We start from the raw sequence: 20,316 nt of genomic DNA on the forward strand, positions 1-20,316 counted from the left end.
GGAAACCACCCTACTTTTTCAGCCAAAGAGGTTTTCTGCCAAAGAGGTCTTCAGGCAGATCAGTTCCTTGATCTGAACTGCCATGCAGCCTCCCAGATGTTAGTTCTGACACATTAAATGTGTCGGGGGAAAGCTGCAGAGGGAAGTGGGAACTAGCTCCTTGGGTAACAGACCACTTTAAAAGGGATGGAGAATGTTGAACCAAAGTCAGAGCTAACAGATTTTACCTAACAGTTTTGCCAGCCTCAGCACAGGTATAGCAGTTACTGTGTCCCACCTGATGGATGGCAATGTGTTATGTGACCATACCCTGCATCTCTAATGTAATTTGCCGTGTAGTTGCATTCTACTGTCATCATGAGATGGAAATGTGAGTGACCAACAGATTTTGCTTTCATTCTTTGCTGTCAATCACATCGTATTGTCCATGAGACTACCAGGAATTTTGGACACCTCCTTTCTTGCTCTGTAAAAGTTCCTTGATTTCTGAAGTGTTACTAACCAAAACCAAGAAATCAGTATAGAAATTTTTCCCAGACAAATGGTTAATCAAAATGCTTGATTTGTAATCAGGGATTTATTTTTAGTGTCAATTAACAAAAAAAGAGAGTTTCAAAATAAGAAGTCCTTCAGAATAAGATAAGGAAGTCTTGATAATTTTAAGCACAAAATAAGTATTCAATCACAGTAACTTGGAAATGGTTTTTTTTTTATGTTAACCAATGGAAAATTTCTACGCTTACAATAAAAAAAATCCCAACTTGCTCTACAAGAAAGCTTTTGCTTTCTCTTCTTTTATGGTTGGTTTTTGGGGCTTTTTTGTGTTTGTTGTTTTTGTTTGTTTGTTTTTCTAATTTCTCTATGATCTGGGAGCTCTGCAGAACAGTGAATAAAAATCTTCTAAGTGGGGTGATGTCTTAGACAGCTAAAAGCTATCTTTTGCAGATAGCTAGACTGCTCAGCATACATATACAGCAAGTGTCAGTCTGCATTTTTTTTCTTTCTGGGGAACAGAGTTACAGATGTGAATTTTGATATTGTGCACTTACGCTCATTTACATTGTTATGCAAGGCACAGAAAAGCTACAAAATGTTCCAAATTTCTGCACACTTAAATTGATTTTTTATGTTCTTCTACGTGTCTTGTCAGAGACTATGCTTGGTCCCTTTTCCACCTTATCTTTTATTTGCCTTTATATTGTTCTCTGGAACAGAGAGCTATGTTCCCAAGGGCATTTTGTTAGTTACAGATTACTCATATCCACTTAGAGGATCCCATTCTTTCCTGTACTGTGTGTCCTTTTATTTAATTTGTTATAGTGAGGCAATTGGATCCTTTACTTTTGTTCTCCATATGAAATAACACAAACCTAATAGGATCAAACAGTGGAAAGGAAAAACTTACTGTAGGGCAGAAATGTGCCTGTAACATCATACTGGGGAATCATGACCTGGTTTAGCTTCAGCGACGAGTGGTTATTAGGGCAACTTACTTCAAGAAGCAAGTTACATCAGGTCTTTGCTTTCTTTTGGAGTGAGAAAGACAAGGGATGCCAGCACTAAAAAAAACATTGGCAGAAAAAAACAACCAAACAAACAAAACACAAACAAACAACCAAGCCAACAAGAAAACCAACCAACCAAAAAAACAACAACAAAACAAACAAACAGCAAAAAGAAGGCAGCACACAAGAGGAGGAGTCTGCTTTCACCTTTTACTCACAGTATATTTCCATTGCTGACTTCTCATTTTGCGTGTTTGTGGTTGTCTCTACTGACAGGAATTTATTGGCTTGTGCATTCACTGAAGATGCTCAGTACAAGAACAGAAGTAACTTCAAGATATATTATTTAAAGTTAATATTCCTTTCTTATCAAGGTCCAAACATGCAGTCTACAAGTTTTAGCTGGGTAATTCAGATTAAGTTACAGCATTGATACAAATCAAATAATCTCACCAGTCTTGTGATCCTTTCCAAGGAAACTGGCATGTGTGGAAAGAAATTGGATTAATGTGCTATGCTGAATGATAAAAAGGCGAACTCTACACTCACTACATAAAAAAGATAGGTCTGTGAGTATTAACTTTTACAGGCAATTTTGTCAGCAGACAAATCTCTTATAATTCCATTTCTTATTTTGTATTTGTCAAGTGTGACATGAAGTTAATGGTCAATAAACACAATTGTGGCAAATAAGAAAAGTTGTAAGGTATTGTAATAGTGCAGGTAATGAAAATGTAGGGTTTATATAAGAAGGCTGTAAGAATAGTATAAACTTTATAAAGCTCTAAATCCATTACTGTCAAACCCTACATTTGCTTCTCCTTCATTAACAACAGAACACCATTTTTACCTCTCTGTTCTCATCCTTAACCACACATCAATAGTTTGATATTGACTTGTAGGAAAAACATATACTAAAAAATAATGCCTGTGATTGGTGATGACTGCATTTAACAATTTTCATTAACTTCAATCTTTTTGAAAACAATTGTGTTTTCAAAAGAAATGAAAAACAATATATTGAGTTTTAGTTTCTTCATTGCTCTTCATGTACTACATTATTAATGTTGCCTCAGCGACCTTGTCCCTTGAGGCAGGCACCATTGACACATTTTTTTATTATTTTTCTCATTAATAAACATGTTTTGCCTGTTCTACTAGCCCATGAAATCCTTTCACTATGTAGAGAGGATAAGTGACTTTTATCATTCATTTATCTTTCATTGATTATTGATCCTACGTCTTTCCATGCCAGCTTCCTATGAAAAGACCACTCAAGCGGTTAGAATCTTCACTTGTACCCATGCATGTAACTGAGCTGTTCTAATAAGAATTATAGGCTCCAAGTTTAGACACTAGTAAGTGAAAACTATTAACACAAAACATTTGATTGAGACATCACTATTTTGTCTAGGAGCAAAAGCATGTCAGTAATTTGCTAGTGAGTTCTCACTATAAAATAAAAACGCTTACACAGAAACAGAATGAGAGGAATTCCTATAACTTTTGCCATCCTTCCCAAAATTCTCCCTGTACCTCATCACTTTAACAAACCTTTTAAAAGGCTTTGCAGTGAGATTTAATGGAGCTTGGACTACAGATAAGTCTTTTGTCCATTGGTTAGACACTGACACTGTGTAGATCTACTAAATCTGTTATTCCAAATGAAGAAGTAAAAAATTAAAAAAAAATTTTTGGTGGTCCTTAGAAGGCTCTTGGTCACTAGATCAAACAAAAGAGGAAGAAAGACCCTCCTCTCTTTCCTCTTCCTCCTCTCTCATCCATCCATGGACTTCCTCTGCATTACATAATTTAAATGCTGATGTCTGCACCACCTACTTAGCTCCCTCTCCTTCTGTCTTAGACATACAAACAGACACTTGGTAAATAGAGGGACAGTTTTAAAGTCTTGGAGTGTATCCATTACAAAATCGCCATAATGATATAGAAAGTGGTCAGACCAAAAAAAAAAAAACAGGGGGCTAGGAGAGGACATCCTTTTGACTATTATAATTCAGTTACATTGCCTCTATAAACGCAAAAGTGAAGGCAGTGCATTTTCTCTGCCTGATGGGGAAGATACAGAAGGAAAAGGTTAAGGTTTTATATGTCTGTGAATCTGCCCTGAATTTACTGTATAATCTTGCACAAATCACTTTGAGATGTTGTGTATCATGTTGCCAGCTATGATAAAGAGTTGATGGTATTTTTCTAAGCTGCAAACAATTTCACATCTAAGCCGATTTTAGTAGTTTAATAATGGTAATCAGCACTAATGTACTGCACAGTGCCTTTAAACTCCTTTTGTGTGCTTATTTTTCTATATTAAAGTTTCCTAAACTGTTTTTATGGTCATGACTGTAAAGTGCACTTAAAATCTCTACTTTTATCACATTATTTTCCCAAGATCATTAATGGAAAAGGTTTGTTGTTTTTTTTTCTTCAGGAATTCGTGTTGTTTTCCTCTAGCAATGATTGATATGAATGGCAAATGGTCTAAAAAGTCATGCCACCATAGCAACACAGCAATAAAACAGTATAGCTTGAAACTTTGACTTTGTGTATATTTGTTCCCATAGCCACATTAATTCAATCCAACTATTTATTCTTTTATGCTGTACTCCATTCATCCTATCATGTACACTGTTACTGACCTATTCACTGCATTATATATTGGTCTGCAAACCTCTGGGCACATTCACTGACCTTTTCACTGACTTACTAAATACCTACCACCTGTTCACTCACTCACTCTTGGACTCATCTGCCCTCAGCCTCAGACCCACCTTCTGGGTCAGCTTTGATCTTCTTCTCATTCCCTGCTCTCCTCTGGTATCTTCTATCCTGCAGATTAGTTCTTCCTGAGATTAATTAAGGACTTCAGGTTTAACAGCACAGTCAGTTGTTATAGCTTTCTTTAACTTTTCTTGCTTATTTTCTTAGATTGTTATTTTCATATTTATTTATTTGTTTGTTTATTTATTTTTCTTGGCACAGATTTTGTACAGCTTGCCTAGGCTTAAAATACCCATTGTGTATATTCATCCCTCAACATGATTCTGAACTATGCATATTATGACTGAGGCAGTCTTCACATATTATTACTTCACAGGATGCATTATGTGTACTTTTGAAGATTATACTTTATTATGCTTACAATGGAGGTTTTCAGGTTTTTAGAAGTATGTTACATGTCTGTCTTCAGAATACTCATGATGGAGTTGCTGCAGACATGCATTAGTAGTTGTTCATTATAAGATCTCATTGCCACAGCAAACACAGTATTTAGAAAGATGATAACATTTTTTAGCAAAACAAGTTCAGTTATGATTACTGCACGGACTGGTGACTCCAGCCTTGCACCCTTAGTTCACATACAATCTAGCATAATGTTAAAGACCTTTGAAAAACCTCCCGAATTTGTGTCCATCATGGCTCAGAGGGCATTTTTTTTTAAATCCTGTGAGAGATGTTACTTACAATGGGAACTGACAGGAATTTTCAGCAGTGCAATTTATGCCACTTGCTACATGTTCCAAACACTGTTATTATTAGCACATTTCCTCTTTCTCAATAAATCCCTGTTGGTAACACATTTTACTTGAAAGTACATCCTGAATGTGACTGATAATCTGGTATTTGACAAGGTCCAGATTCCTTGTTTTACCTCTGACCTTTCAGTCTGCAATACTTCACAGGTTCTGCTGAGAATGGAGATTGAAAACTATGCTATACAAATGAACGATATAATTATCAAAGGTCACAAATTCTAACCTGGATAGACACAGCAGGAGTGATGGAAATTTTGTCTCAGTGCTAGCCTTTGCTTTGGTTCCTCTATGCTGCTGTGGGTTTTTGGAAGCTTGCACAGACCATAGGCTCCTTGGCAAAAACTGGCAAATCCCCTGTGATTTTCCTAATTTATGTTAAGAACTGCCCTAGCCTTGGGTTTGTATAATGCAAAAGAGATTTCAAAAGCATGTTTGTTTCTTCCCTTGGAATATAATTTCATAACTATATCCCTCAGAAGATGCTTAAAGTATTGTCTATGCTAGGAAGGTTTTGCTGATATATTAAAACCAGCAGTTTGTCCTAGAGGAGATGAAGTTTACTCTTCCACTGGTTTAAATTACAGCAATTTCCAAATAAAATATGATAAGGTCTTTTTATCCTACTACTGTATTTGCACTGGGCATTTTGTGTCATGCGCTCAGCATTTGATCCTTTTTCATACTCCTGGCAGATACAGGTAAATTGTCAAGAGTGGTTTTCCCTCTTCCTAGCAGATGTTGTTCCCCCAGCTCCTCATGCTCCCTGTAGTAGCTGTTGCCTCACAGAGCTGGGTGTGGCTGTTTGCTCCTGCATGCCTCAGGCCTACTGTTCTGATTGTGTATGACCCTGTTGGATGTTAATGGTGTGATGGACACTGGTGGCCTAACATTAAGCTTGTCTAAGTGAAAACAACATTCTGACAATGTAGTGAGGGGAAGTGGACTTTCCAGTGTTTTCCACACAACAATAAACTGTTCAATGGCTGTGCTAGCATCCTCTTTCAAACTCTACAGTTTCAAATACCCTGAAATATCAAGCTGGTTAGCTCTTGCCTTACATATCAAGTTCCACCATTTAAGGTTATCATCATTACTCTATGTGTTTAAGAGGCTGTATTCCCTCAGTAATTTCATTTTGACAGTATTTCTCAGCTATAGTTACTGTGAATTACAGATATTAGAAACTGACTGTCATATTATTGTAAAAATACATATATATTGTGTAAAGCTGGAATTGCAAGGTCAGCCAGTAGGGCAAATGTAAACATCTGATAAACTAAATATTTTGTTTAGTCTTGCTTAAATGACTCCTTAAATGACTGAGTTACAGCAATCAAATGACATTGGATAGTACCTGTTCCACAGCAATTAAAAAAAGAAGAAAACAGCCATCCATGTGTTTGTTCATGTCATTCATCACAACAGTCATCACAAGCATGCATGGACATGAGACTGATCAGTAACTCACCAGTGACTCATCAGAAGCATCATGGGTGACGTTTGTGCAGTCATTGACCTATTTTCATTTTTATGCCAAGCTACTCTGCCTTTCATATTACCAAGCAGTCACCCACACAGGCCTATGCTTTAAATATGCTTTAACAGTAATTCGAGTAACATTTGCTTTCAGTATGAGTGATTCATCCTTCTGTGGTGCAGGAAGGCTGCATGTGTGATTTGTGCCGTGCTCTGCAGTGAGCAGATCGAGCCTGCCAGAGACGAGATGGAGCCGGAGAATGGGAATAGGAATGTGACAAGCAGCACTAGTTGGTGACTAGAGGTGACGTTGCTGTCGCACAGCCTAATTAATTTGCGGGGGCATGGCATCTGCTTTGGGCTGAAGTAGCTCAAAACTTTTTCAAGTGACAGAACTCCAAATCATTAGGTTGAAGACGATTTGCTGATACCACTTCTAGGGCTGTCCTCGAGACGTCATTATCAAACTGTTGTCCTCGCCGGCCAGACTCTGCACGAATGCTGCCATTGATGGGGGATGCGCTGGGGTACGGGAGGAAAAAATAGTTTATTGAAAACAGGGACGAGCAGCTCCCCCAAACAAGGCCCGACTATGCAGGGACAGCTGCCCCGCACTCCCCCGTAGAGGCAGAGCCGGGTCCGCCCTCCGGCCGCAGCCCCGCTCCGGGCGGGCACGGCGGCTCCGCACGCCCGCCCCCCGCCGCCATACTGCGGGACAACCCAAACTTGTTACACACGGGCACCAGCTCCTCCTCCCGCCGCCGCCCTGTCCCCGCCGGCGCGGGGAGGAGGGGGCTGCGCCGCCTCAGTCTGCCGCGAGGAAGGCGCCGAGGCGGAGGGAGCGCGGGCAGAGTCCGCAGGTAGGAGCGCCCGGCGGGGTGGGCTGCGCGCCGCCAGCCGTAGGGTGAGGCGGCGGGGGGTGGGAGGCGGCGGCGCTGCTGCTGGAGGTGGAGGCAGCTGGGACGAGCGTCTGCCCGTGCCCGCCGTGCCTCCTTCCGCCGAGTGGGTGCGGGGGCTGCCGGTGCGGCGGAGCCGGGCTCTGCACCGTGGCGGGGACCCGGGCGGGTGGTGCCGGTGCACCTGCGGCGTGCGGCCTCCGGCCCGGCGGGGCCGAGCCGTCCCGCCGGCTGCGGGGAGGGGGAGCGGGCGCTGGCAGTTCTCGCTGGCGGCGCGGCCGGAGCGGAGAGGAGGAGCCTCTCGCAGCAAATGAGCGAGGGCTGTTAGGTTTATTAATGTGCTTTTTCTCCCACCACCCCCACCGCCGCTGGTTCCCGCTGCAACTTGCCGTCTGCCCGCGGCTCCTGGTGCGTCCCGGGGTGGAGGGTGCGCCAGCGCCCGGGACCCTGCTGCAGGCTCCGGTTGCACCTGCCGCGGCCGCGGGGCCGAGGGCTGGGACGCCTGCTGGGGGTGGTGGATACGGATGCAGGGCGTTGTCGCCCAGCCGGGAAGTAGCCCCGTCGTTCCAGGTGGCAGCCCAGGCTGCCGTTAATGTGTCTGGGTACTTCAGGGAAGCCTGCTGTCCGCTGGGAACAGCGATCCCTTACTCAGCAGATAGAATGGTGCTGTACTGGCTGCTTGCTGGTGGAAAACTGGCTGCATATGTTTTGAAGAGCTATTATATGCGGTTTTATTTTTCAGCTGTCAGTTAAAATCGTGTCTGCGCAGTGGTGCTGAGGTTGCAAGGGATGGGTAGTGTGACATAAGGGTTTCTTGTCTGTTCCTATCTGTTCTCCTGCAAATTATAAGAAGGATGTCTTCTCTGTTTCTCCGTGGAGGTGTGGGCTTTTTTTCAGTGTTTTCTGCAAATACAAAACCATGCAACAACGGGTGTCATAGGGAGAAGGAGTGGATGAAGGTAGTGCTTGTAACTTCACTGTTGCAGCTCTTTTCTCTGTGACTGCTATTAGCAGGGAGGGGTACAGAACCTTTTCCAGTTATGATTTGGCAGGGAACCTGATGGATCTGCAGGTCAAAGGGCTTTTTCATATCTACTTTTTGATTTTATGCTGAAACATTTTCTGCCTTCCTCTTACATCCTGTCTTTATTATTAACTGCCTCTTGCAAGAATATACTTGAGCTGAAAAATGTGAAATGTGAAAAGCTACCTTTAAATATGACACCCAAGTATTTCTAGTAGGCTCTGGAAATCAATGTATTAGTAAAGTATCTTTTTTTTTTTTTTTAACCGAAATTCCTACTGTAACTAACCATAGGCTGTTTACTGCTTTATCCATCAGGCTCAGAAATAGCTACTGATCTCACACTCTCTTTTGGGATACCTATACTCAGGTTTTGTTAAAGAACTGTTTATTGAATTATTTTATTAGAGTGTGAGCTTAGGCAGTTACCCAAGTGCAACTGAAGTAAGCCCTTCTGCCTGGGTGCTGTGTGGATGGTATATGTGAAGGCTGTGCTGAAGTGGGAGTATCATTTGCAAACTGGGTTAGGAAGGGACATTGTAAGAGAAATCGGAATAGCTCGTGTAGGGCAAAACACTATGTACTATGTTCCCTGCTGTACAAGAAAGTGTATGTTCTTTCAGGTAGTAGAGATAGCTAAGGTGCCGGCAGCTCTTTTTCATTGAAAGCTCATGAGTGGCACGAAAATACTTTTCTGTGTCTTGTGTTCAAGGGAGAAAAAGAAAGCTTTGGAAACATGGATCTGCATTGACAGATGAAGGCTGTCTCTGCTGGCATTTCTTGGCCTAGAGAGCAAATATTTCACCCCTCACCCCCAAAAGGCAATTATCCTGTGTATGCTTTGTGGTGTTCAGGGTTTCCTACAAACTCTGCTGGCAAAAGCTGCTTGCACTTATACCTACCAAAATAGGTCTATAGCTGTTTGGTATTTTTTTCTGTTTTTGTATTTTAAAGAAACCGTTATTTTAGCTGGTGGTAAGGCAGTAGTTCCTTCCACAGCAAGTGAAGCATTTGATGTTGATGTTTGACATGAGTGGATTTATTCAAAACTGTAAGACTGATTAATAGATTTTTCTGGACATGGTAAGTACAGATGTGCCTGGAGACTTCGTTTAATGTGCTGTGTCACCCTCTCTTTGCTGGTGTTATCATTCAGTCCTCTCTCCTCCCCCAGTATAAACAACTATTACATTAAACACTTGATAACCTTTTATTAACCCAGTTGCATGGATATAGCTGTGCCCTGCCAAAAGCTCCTGGCTTTATACCGCTTACAGGTCCTGCAGGAAAGAGAAAATCTGGGTGCCCTGGTGCATCCCTTGCTGGCCAGCCTCCATAGCAGCTGAGCTTCAGAGTTTACCAGTTTAGTGCAACCTCGTACTGGGGTGGAGCTAGAGACTTTTCTTCTGTAATCTGCCCACGGCCATTTGGCTGGAACTGGAGACTGCACTATGCTTGCTTTGCTGTGTGCTCTCGTGCTCTCTCCCAGCCATTTTAAGGGGTGAGTTTTGAATAAACATTATAATGTTAAATGTGTTTTCTTAGATGTTTTCTTGCAGTGAATTTAGTGGAGATCTCTTTTAGTAATGCCAAAATGAATTCTTGATCTGAGCTGCTATCACTTATCTAATATGTATATACCACCTGGTTTACAAAAGTTGGGTAAACAGGTAGACGGTTATGCCTTACTCTGCTTCTAAGGATGATAATCCAAAGTGAAACTGTTATTTAAAAAGTGAAAATAACAAAGATAGAAATACTCCAAGATTTTATGTTGCTTCTAAATTCCTCAAATGTTTTGTCTGAGTGTTTATTTTCTCTGGAAAAAAATAGCATCTCAAGCCATAGTTGATGCAAATTTGTAGATCTTAAAAAAATAATTTCCCATGAATACTCAGAGGTGAGGTTCTTTGTCCCAGATTTTGCTGTGTGAGGATAACTTGAAATAATTAATAGTGATAGAGAAGGAAGGATGTTATTGCCAAGGTTAGATAACATTTCTTGTAAGCCTTTAGTGCTTCCAGGTGTTGGATCTTGTAACTATTAATATTATTCTATTATTTAAATGAGTTGAAAAGTAGTTTCTTAAAGTGCTTGACCATGAAACTTATTCATTAGTGGATTCTGTTTTGCTATGCTTCCCACTAAACTAACATTTAACTACTTTTAGACATGACTGAGACTTTTCCTGTGGTTTATGTTTAGAAAAATAGATGAAACAGTAATTTCCATGTAATACGGCAGTAAGGATAGAGACTTAAAGGTGACAACAAGAAGCAGCAAAGCAGGTCATAAACATCCCTTTAAAGGTTAATTTTTTTACACTTGTTTGTAAATCACTTTGTTGCAAGTTTAAAATGAGAATTTATTGTTGTGGTAATATTAAAACGTTTTGGGGTGTTCCTTGTTGGGCCTAATACACAGTTGCTGTGTGTGCTGTTTAGTTAGCTGAAGAAAGGTGTGCCCAGCTGGGACGTTGTATAATAAATATGGAGCTTAGGTGTCTTTTGACTGTTCTATTTGGTTTTTCTTCCTCTGAAGCTTTTCCTCTCCTCCCATCTAGTCAGTCATTTCTCTAATAATAAAGCAGCAGTTTATAAGACCTTCTTCATCTGTCTTTGCACAGTCTTGTCCGTGAGCGTCTAGGTAGATAGGTGTGTCTAAAACAGTGAGGAATGTCTCACTGGTTTTACTGGGGACTTACGGTTTGGAGAAGATGAAGTAGCTACAGAGATGATATTTTAGTGTCGCAAACAACTGGTTGTTCACCAAGAGGAGCCTGTGAATGCTGAAAGGATGATGCTGCATTTAGAGAGTTAACTGTGCATTGATGTAGCTCTAAGAGGCTGGGTAGAAGCTCTTTTAACTCTTTTCCCTCTGCTATGAGGATTTTGCCTTTGTTTCTCAGATGAGTTAATGAAAGGAAAGAAAAGGACTTTCGTGTTCCTACAACTGTTCAGTTACAAACCGGAAGTAGCAGCTCTTATTTCAGGCTAGTGTGCCCAGACATCTTGGTTGGAGAAGTGGCAGGTCTTGCTGTCTAGAAGTGGATTAACGAGGTCTTGTGTTTAGTTAGATTCTGGCCAGAAGGCTTCTGTGGTCTGTCTTTTATCTACCTGTGAATTTCCAGGAATGTGAAGGGCTGCTCAGCTTTCCAGCTGGAGGTGTTGTTGCAGCCTGCCTTCACTATTATGGAGGTCAGTGCGTGTAGTTAGAAGAGTGTTGCATTCCACTTCTGCTACCCTTGGGTGTCCAGGAGCCCCTTCTCCCTCCTGCTCCCCACCTTGTCAAGCTGTGCTGCGGCAAGCTTCTGGGTATGTGAACACATTTCTGAAAAATGGCAAGAGTAAATAACAAGAAACTTACTTTTGGTACTAATATAATTTATGATGGGATGAAGGGAGAAAAAAGAAAGGATTGTTTTCAATGATTTGGCATGCGTGCTGTTTGTAGTACTGAAACTCAGAGATTTGGCAGGTAAGTGTTTTAAAGCCCTGAACATCAGACTTCACTTTAAGGCAGACAGTTCTTAAGAGTGCCTAAAGGAAAACAAAACAGACAGCAAATTAATAAAAGTGGTAAATTAATGAAAACTTGGACTACAGATGAGAACAGACAATAACTTTTCTAAAGACTAAGTTTTCAAAGATTTAAGTTAAGTCCATGTGTTAACTTCAGAACAAGTTTTTACTAAGTTTTCCTTTCTTTCCCTCCTCTTTTACCTATTTCTTTTTCTGTCCTTGTACAGCAGTGAACGTGTAATCTGACAGGCATTTTCTGCATTGATCCTCTTAAATTAGTATTAGCCTATATATGAGGCAGACCAAAGAGGATTGAGCACGGTGCTGCAAAATTAGTACCTGTTGGCCTCATTGCAAGGATGAGCGGTGACATTTTGCTTGTTTCCTTTCTGAAGAATGCTTTTGATGCTGTGATACAGGATGAGCTTGGGAGGAGAACAGGTGATGGTACATTGTAAGGAGCTCAGTTTGTGTGTTCCTGTGCACAATTGTGTATGCTGAGCAGATGTGTACAGGATTGAGCGCTTATATGAAATGTATGGAATTAACAGACTAGGAAATTGTGACATCCTTAATGCATCTATCTGATTACTCAACTGTGCTGGGATACAGAAACGGATATATGCAAAGCAGGGGAAAGTTTATGAAAACAGGCGTTTCTGCTGGGTAAGCCTGCAGGAGAGTAGAAAATTCTTCAGACTTTTTTAGCTCTTTGCTGGTATTCAAGAGAGACCAGCTGGTATCTGGAAGATAAAGCAGATCTAACACAACGGCAGCAAGGTGAGACAGAGTCGGGAGGCTAATATTCTCCTATGCTTGAACAGAGCCAGCCAGGTTTGGACAGATTTGCATGCATTGCAAATGCCAGAGAGGGAGGAAAAGGGGGAAAAAATGCATGAAGCCTGGTCATAGTTCTTGCTTTGTGCAAGTGCAGTTTTCAGGGTTAGACTTTAGCTGAGTTTCTGCTGATTTTTTCCTCCTTCCCCCAATATAAGCAGGCATTCTCCTTGCCCCAAATTATTGGGTTTTATATGTATATGCTCTGTTGTGCTTGTGTTTTTCCTTTTTTTTTTTTTTTTTTTCTTTTCAGAAACAAACAATGCTTTATGAACTTTGTCATGGTATATACAAAGAGATGCATAGAAAAGTGGAAGCTTTTTTTTTTTTTTGTTAAGAGTGTCTTTGTTCTCGTTTCCACTGAAAGCAATAATGTGTTCTGGTGGTTACTGGAAAAACAATGCAGGATGTAGGGAAGAGACCTAGAGACCTTAAAGTTCTTGCATTTGTATTTGAATTCTCTCTCAGTATAAATTGCATGCATTTTGGGGAGAATAGAACAATATAGACTACTAAAATAAACTTCACTCTGAATTTATGTCTTAAATCAAGTTGTTGAGGTTGTCATTGGCTTTGCTTGGGATTATTGTAGTTAAACACAAGATTAAAATGCTTCAGAAAGAGCTAGCTGTTTCTTACACTGTTCAGCATAGAGTAGGTTGGTCAGAGTTTGTGTGAGGCCACACTAAATTTTGTAATTTATCTTTGTAAAATGCATTATTGTAAATTCCCAGTTTGCAAGTTGTCTTTTGTGACAGTAGAAAAAAATTGAGTTGCTATGCCTTGTAGTGTTTTGGATTGTCATGCATGTGGGTAACACTGTTGTGTTCTCTGGAGTTACAGTAACTTTTAAGTATTGTTATAATGTTTAACAGATATCTTTGTGCTTTTACTTAATTCATGATGCTTGAATTTATTTAGAAGTCATTTATTAACTCACATTTAAGAAATAAAATCCCCATTTGTTAACTCAAGCAGAACATGTGGCTGTTCAGCGAAACAGATGAAGTTCTTCTCCCTCACTGGAGGACATAAGGAGGATGGGGTTTGTGGAAGGTGGCTGTACCCTTCATGGTGTCAACTGATATGATTGGGAAAGTGATGGGAATAGAGACAGGCTTTTGGACAACCAGTCTTTGCTCAAACTAATCTAATAAAATACTTAGCATCCTTCCCTGTCAGGCCCATCTTGGATGTTCTTGGTAGACTCTGCAATTCATGCCAGACATTGTAGTGTGGGCCATGAAGTATTTCTGTATGTAATTCTGTATTTAATTTAAGTATAGTAAAAATGATTTTCAATGCATTTACAAACAGAGCAGTGTTCTGCACACAGAAGTTAGTAATCAGGGCCCTAACCTTTCTAGCAGGTTTGTGTGAATAGAGAGTATCTGAGATGGGGGATATGCCTGCAGAAGTTTTAACCTGTAGGACAGGGGCCTGCACATGCACACTGTGCTTGGCATCTCAAGAAACAACAACAACAAAAAAAAATAGTTGTTGCAGTAACAGGACAGTAATGCCCTAGTTTGTCATTTTGCACATACAAGTCTGCTGGAGCAATGCTGTGCTCAAATCTTTTTTCCTTCTCCTGCATTTTTATTTTTTCTTCTAACAAAAAGTGCTTAAAATGGCCAGAGGCAAGAAATTATGCATTCCTGTTTTCACTCAGCAATTGCGTAGTTACTAAGGATTGCTAGAGATGCATATGTATGCACACACAGATCCCCTTCTGTGTTGGGCTGCAGATGCACCCTACCTGAAGGTCCATTTGTCAGAAAATTAGTTGCCCATCAGAACTGTAGGCACAAAGAAAAGAAATGCCTTTGATAGATCTCCCCCCACATCCCTCCAACTCTGCCCTAAAAAAAAAAAATATCTTCAAAGCCACTAAAAAGTATGTCTTTTGCTCAGGTTTTAGAATTATGGTTTTTTTAACCTCTCAAAATCTTGTCTTAGTTAAATGTGAGAAAAGCTGCCTTTTTATTACATTATTGCAGTTGTTAAAAGTCTGCCATTACACGTTTACATGCTTGACCCTATTGAAGTAAGTTTACTAATCAGTTGAATCTGATTACATTTTTTACTCCAGGTGTCAGGGAAATTGCTAACTGCCTTGAAACATCCTGATTATTTGCTGGGTATGTGAGACATATAACAGCCTTTTAATTTCACTTTTGAACGTGATTTAAGTGTGAGGGATTGTATGATAAGTGTGTAAGAGACCTTTTCATAGGCTTCGGAGATTTCTTCTCTGTGCAATTATATCCCCACAAAGAATTAATAAAATAAATAAATGAACCTCCAACCAATGTGAAGTTATTGAAATGTTTGACTGGCTATTTTCAATGAAGGCAGATACTATTGAAATTGTATTCAAGTATGCAAATAAATAAGTGTATCTTGAATCTCATCTTTTATACATCTAAGGGATTTATTATTCCAGTGACAGAGGGTGTGTGACATAAAACTATTTCATACAAACACATAAGGCTGTGTAAATTAATTGTTTTTATTTAAAAGCTAAAATTAGTATTTGCTTACAGTAAAGTTCTGATAAGGAGACTTTCTCTGGTGGTTGAATTTGCCTGTGTGGATTTATTTATTTATTTTTAGTAAATAAAAGGCTGTGCTTGCATCTGCTTCGGAATGGGCCTCCTCTGTGCGTAAATTTATTGTACATCAAATGATACATGCTGGTACTCAGGAATTCCACTTAGATTTTTAGAACTTCTTTTTCTTGCTTTAGTACTAACAGCTATCACAGGAAAAAGTGACCATTATTCAGACCCTGGCTTCTCTTGTCTAATTTAATTGTTGGCTTTTATGAGTGTTCAGTTCCTGTCACTGCATATCTGCCTCTGTTTTTCTTCGTAGAAAAAAAAAGGCCTTCCATCAGGGTGTAGATTTATAATGTCAATTGCTTTGGAAAAAGAAATTTCTCAACAGATTATGAAGTTAGCTCTTGATCAGGTGAAGCACCTGATGGCATTTGCACTCTCTAGTTTCTGCATGTGTTTGCCAGGAAGGTTGTGTGTGCACACTGAAGATCAGTTTTCTGCTGTATGAAGGATGGTGCCAAAATAAGTCTGAAAGCTTGTCCAAGGGAAGGGGTGAGTGCAGCAGAAAATCAGTTGAGCAGGAGTAGTTAATATTTGTCTGTGGAAGGTGAATGCAGTCTGTTGTGCTAATTTCTATGTAGTAATTGGCCTTTGGGAGTGAAAGGTGCTAATGTGACCCTGTCATTACACTGGGCTCTCCGTTGAAGGGAGCTTTGAGGTTCCCTCAGAGGGATCTTGGTCTGCACGTTACCATGGTAACTGCCATCACTTAAACATTTATAACCTTTGATTGAAGACACAAAAAGAAGGGGAAAACCTTTTAAATGTTACAAATGTGAAGCTTTAAGTAGGTCTTTAAATTTAACAATATCCCTTATTTACATTCCTTGGAGCATGGTGATTTTATGAGTAAAACAGCTGTTCCTTCCTCCTTTGATAGACTATGAGATGACATTTTGGCGTAAATGTGATGTTCTGGAGGAGACAGCTGTCTGACTTTGATCATAGCTGTGATGTCACTCCACCAGTTTAGCTGCTATTTATTTACATTAGTGTTTTTTGTACCAAAATTATACTTCAGGTTTATTGTGCAAGTAGATTTGTGTCTCTGATAAAAAAGAATTGGTGGAAAATATCTCATTCTGGGTTGGATAACACTTATTTTTAAAGAGGAGGAACATGATATATACCCTAAATTACAGTCTCTTAAGTGGTACAATGTCTGATACACAAAAGCCTTATGCTAGTGTGGAGAATGAGCTATTCCTGCTGAAACAGGTTTGCTGTTGGCATTCAAATTGCGGAAGGGCGTGTTTATCCTTGGCTTATCTTCTGATTCCTCCTTCCTCTTCCCTACATGTGTGTTGTTTAAAGTATTTTACTTTGTGCTATGATGGCCCTGTGTCACAGAAGCACAGAATCTTAGGGGTTGGAAGGGACCTTGAAAGATCATCTAGTCCAACCCCCCCGCCAGAACACCTAGAGCACATCACACCAGAACGCGTCCAGGCGGGTTTTGAACGTCTCCAGCGAGGGAGACTCGATAACCTCTCTGGGCAGCCTGTTCCAGTGCTCTGTCAATCTCACAGTAAAGAAGGTTTTTCTGATGTTTACGTGGAACCTCCTATGCTCCAGTTTGCACCCATTGCTCCTTGTCCTATCACTAGACATCACTGAAAAGAGCCTGGCTCCGTCCTCCAGACACTTGCCCTTAACATTGATGAGGTTGCCCCTCAGTCTCCTCCAAGCTAAAGAGACCCAGCTCCCTCAGCCTTTCCTCATAAGGGAGATGTTCCACTCCCTTAATCATATTTGTGGCTCTGCGCTGGATTCTTTCAAGCAGTTCCCTGTCCTTGAACTGAGGGATAGCAGTGCTGTAAAAGAAATGGTCTCTGTTCAGGTCAGGTATTGTCACATCTAATGCTCAGGTGCAGCATCTTACACCATCTGTGAATTTCTCACTGCTTAAAAGCAGTGGAATTTCACAAGGAAATAGAATAGTTTTCCACCATGTTTTTCTGCTTTCTTTTTAATCTTGTGAGGTTGTTGTTCCCCCTTCCCCCACATTTCTGGGTTTTTTTGCCACCTGCTACTCTCTCTGGTTTTTCCCTGAGGAGATGGGGAAAGTATTGAATGTGCTAGTGGATTTGATGGTTATTGCTACCAAAAGTTGAGCCGTAATTTCAGAACTAGTGCAGTGGAGCTCTGAAGAGGAATGACATAAAGCTGTGTTTCTTCTGTCCCTTTTACTCTGGATAGCTGTAATTTGGTTTGGCTTTGTACTAATCACTAGTGATTGTAGGTGAGGGCAGAATTGTTATGAATGGCTTGCTGAGAGAACATCGCAAGTGTAAAGGGCTGTTTTGCTAGGACTAGCACTTCTTTCTGAAGGAAGAGATATCTAGATACTGCCAAGCTTAATAGCTGGTGATTGGTAGTTAAAATGGACAGGGCTGGCTATGGTTGCCAAAACAGAGCATTTTACTACTAGAAATGTATTGTTCTATCTGAATTTCTAAGGTTAAGCACACTGTATGGCTGTTGGTAGCCTCACATGCTGTTTCTGTGGAGACCACCGAGAGGCCTTTGCCCTGCCCTGATACAAGGCGTTAAAATTCCTTGAGAAAGTTTTTACTACTGAAAAACCTGGCTGTTTACTGGGGAAAGTTCATTACTGCAAACACAACTGGAAAGTTCCTGATACTGGAATATTTATAAGGGTGTCCTCCCTTATAGAGAAGAAAGAAAGGGAAAGAAAACTTGGCAAAAAGGAAGAGCATTGTTAAGTGCTTTTTTTTTTTTTTTTTTTTTTTTTTTGTCCAGGCTAGCTGTGGTTATTAATGCTGTTACTGATCCGTGCAATTCTGTGTTGTTGTGGTGTAAGCAAGTACCTTCTGGCTACTCTGTGAAGTAAGAAAAAACTTTTCTGGTGACAAGTCATCTACTTGGGATCTAAATATGCTTTTGAAAGGCAGTAGCATACAGAAGTCATCTTGATGTCAGGGCTGTATGTCAAATGGTCTTCTTGACATAGTTACATCATTTCCGTCCATTTTTATTAATTGGAAAGATAGGTTTCGCTATTAGTTTTATTTATTTCTTTAAATAGAGGATCGTTATACAACCCAGTCTCAGGAACAGCCTGTCCTCTGTGTCGAAATGTGCATGTACTATGAATAGCTTGGTATTACAACTTCTTGTGTTGCTTTTGTGTTATTCCCTTTAGTATATTGAATTGTTTGTGATCCAGTGCACGTTTTGTAACAGTGATGTCATAATGAAATAGGTTGGTTTGTTTGTGTTACTAGTGTTAAGATAACTCAGTTGTGTTTTTATGTTCTACAAACTCAGAAGATGCTGTGCTTCGGAGTGCTATTTTTTCCTTTCTTGAGTTTCTTACTCCACTTTTCCCGTCCTGCCTTTAGAACAACTGCCTATATGTTATTTTCTGCATACCTTCAGCCATCCCACAGCTTAGACGGGTTTTTCTGTGCAAGTTATTCACTAATCCTTGTTTCCATTTGGGACATACATAGGTGGAGGGACTTTGTGTTGAAAGGAGCATGATTACTGCTTGCATGATATGAGGAAAGGGGAGTGAAGGCTTGTACAGGCATTACAGCACTCTCTGGGTAATGCTGGTCCCTTGAATTTCAGCATTTGCCAAGGGATGGCTTTGAGGAGGAGCTGTATAAAGGGATGACAGACTCAAACTGTCTGAGGGCATTTGTAGGCTCAGCCAAAGGCCTGTGCTGGTTTCAGGTAAGCGATGAAGCTGGTCTTGTCTGCTAGTAGAAGTCTATTCCCAAAGCAAACTAATTAGCATTTTGAAAAATGGTAACTTGGTATGGGGGGAATATAACTCAAGTTGACCCACTAGCAAGCTGGAAAGGAAAGAAATCTCTCAAAGTTCTTAAGTTAACTGAAAAATGTGCACCAGAATGTGAATGCAGACAAAATAAAGACCTACCTGAGAATGAAATCTCTGTAATTAGTAGTGGAGTTGCTTTGCCATAAGCAAGGCAAAAACTTTTATTTTTAGCTTGGTGAATACATGTCTGTTTGAGAGAATAACTTGGCCCTAGTCAGGGATTGTGTCCAGAGAGAGGTGTCTCAATTAGTATGCTATGGTTTTGTTCTACTGGTGACTCACCAGAGAAGGAAAGCCATGAGGTTTTTTTTCAGCCTGTAAGGTGGGGAGGGAGAGCACTCCCTTACCTGTTGTCCACTGTGGAGAGTGGATTGAGTCAGTGCTTGAGGAAAGAAAGCCTTCCTTGATAGCTTGCTTCTGTATTGTTTACAACTAAGATTTTAACTGCTGTTTCAAGGTCTTGAAAACTTGTTTAGGAGCTTTGTATAAGCATTTATGTCCTGCTTCATCACTGAGAGAATAGTAACAAACAAGCTCCAGATAAATAATACTATTTTAAGCTTTCTAAAAGGCAAATAAAGATGAGTAGAGGTGGGGAACCAAGTTGTCAAAAATTCAACATGCATTTTCAAGATCTTGAAGTTTGAAGGTGGATATATAAAATGTGGGGGAGACTCTGATGATATGAAGATACATCTCTATCTGGAAAGATGCTGCAGCATCTCTGAACTTGGGCGTTCAGACCATGATGACTGGGGAGTCTTGGTGATCAGTTCATCCAGATCTTGAAGTGTCTATCTAGATAAAGTTCAGCTGTAATAGGTATGTATGCAGGAGATAGTATTGTAGCCTTTGTTCAGCATTTGTGTGTTTTTATGTTGGCTTCTGAAAAATGATTAAATGGTTTCACTAAAAAGAGCAGTTTGGATATTTGATGTAGTATCACAGAGTATTAGGGGTCGGAAAGGACCTCCGAAGATCATCAAGTCCAGCCCCCCGACAGAGCAGGACCAAAAAGCTAGGGCAGATCACTCAGAAATGCAACCAGACAGGTCTTGAGAGTCTCCAGAGAAG

General features: G+C 40.4%; 1 protein-coding gene across 12 annotated transcripts in view; it reads left to right on the plus strand.

The window, feature by feature from the left end:
* Positions 1–7,248: 7,248 nt before the first annotated feature.
* The window catches only part of SEMA4D (semaphorin 4D), a 106,363-nt gene continuing 93,295 nt past the window's right edge, over positions 7,249–20,316 (plus strand). For 8 of the 12 annotated variants that reach the window (XM_051641866.1, XM_051641867.1, XM_051641869.1 and 5 more), the window contains exon 1: positions 7,249–7,392. The gene's annotated coding sequence lies outside the window, so the exon portion shown is untranslated. Of the gene's footprint in view, positions 7,393–7,815; positions 7,837–9,932; positions 9,954–20,316 lie in introns of those variants that run through there. The other 4 variants (XM_051641860.1, XM_051641864.1, XM_051641861.1 and 1 more) reach the window with 3 other exon arrangements.

The sequence above is a fragment of the Apus apus genome, chromosome Z (genome assembly GCF_020740795.1).
Source record: "Apus apus isolate bApuApu2 chromosome Z, bApuApu2.pri.cur, whole genome shotgun sequence".
NCBI lineage: Eukaryota > Metazoa > Chordata > Aves > Apodiformes > Apodidae > Apus > Apus apus.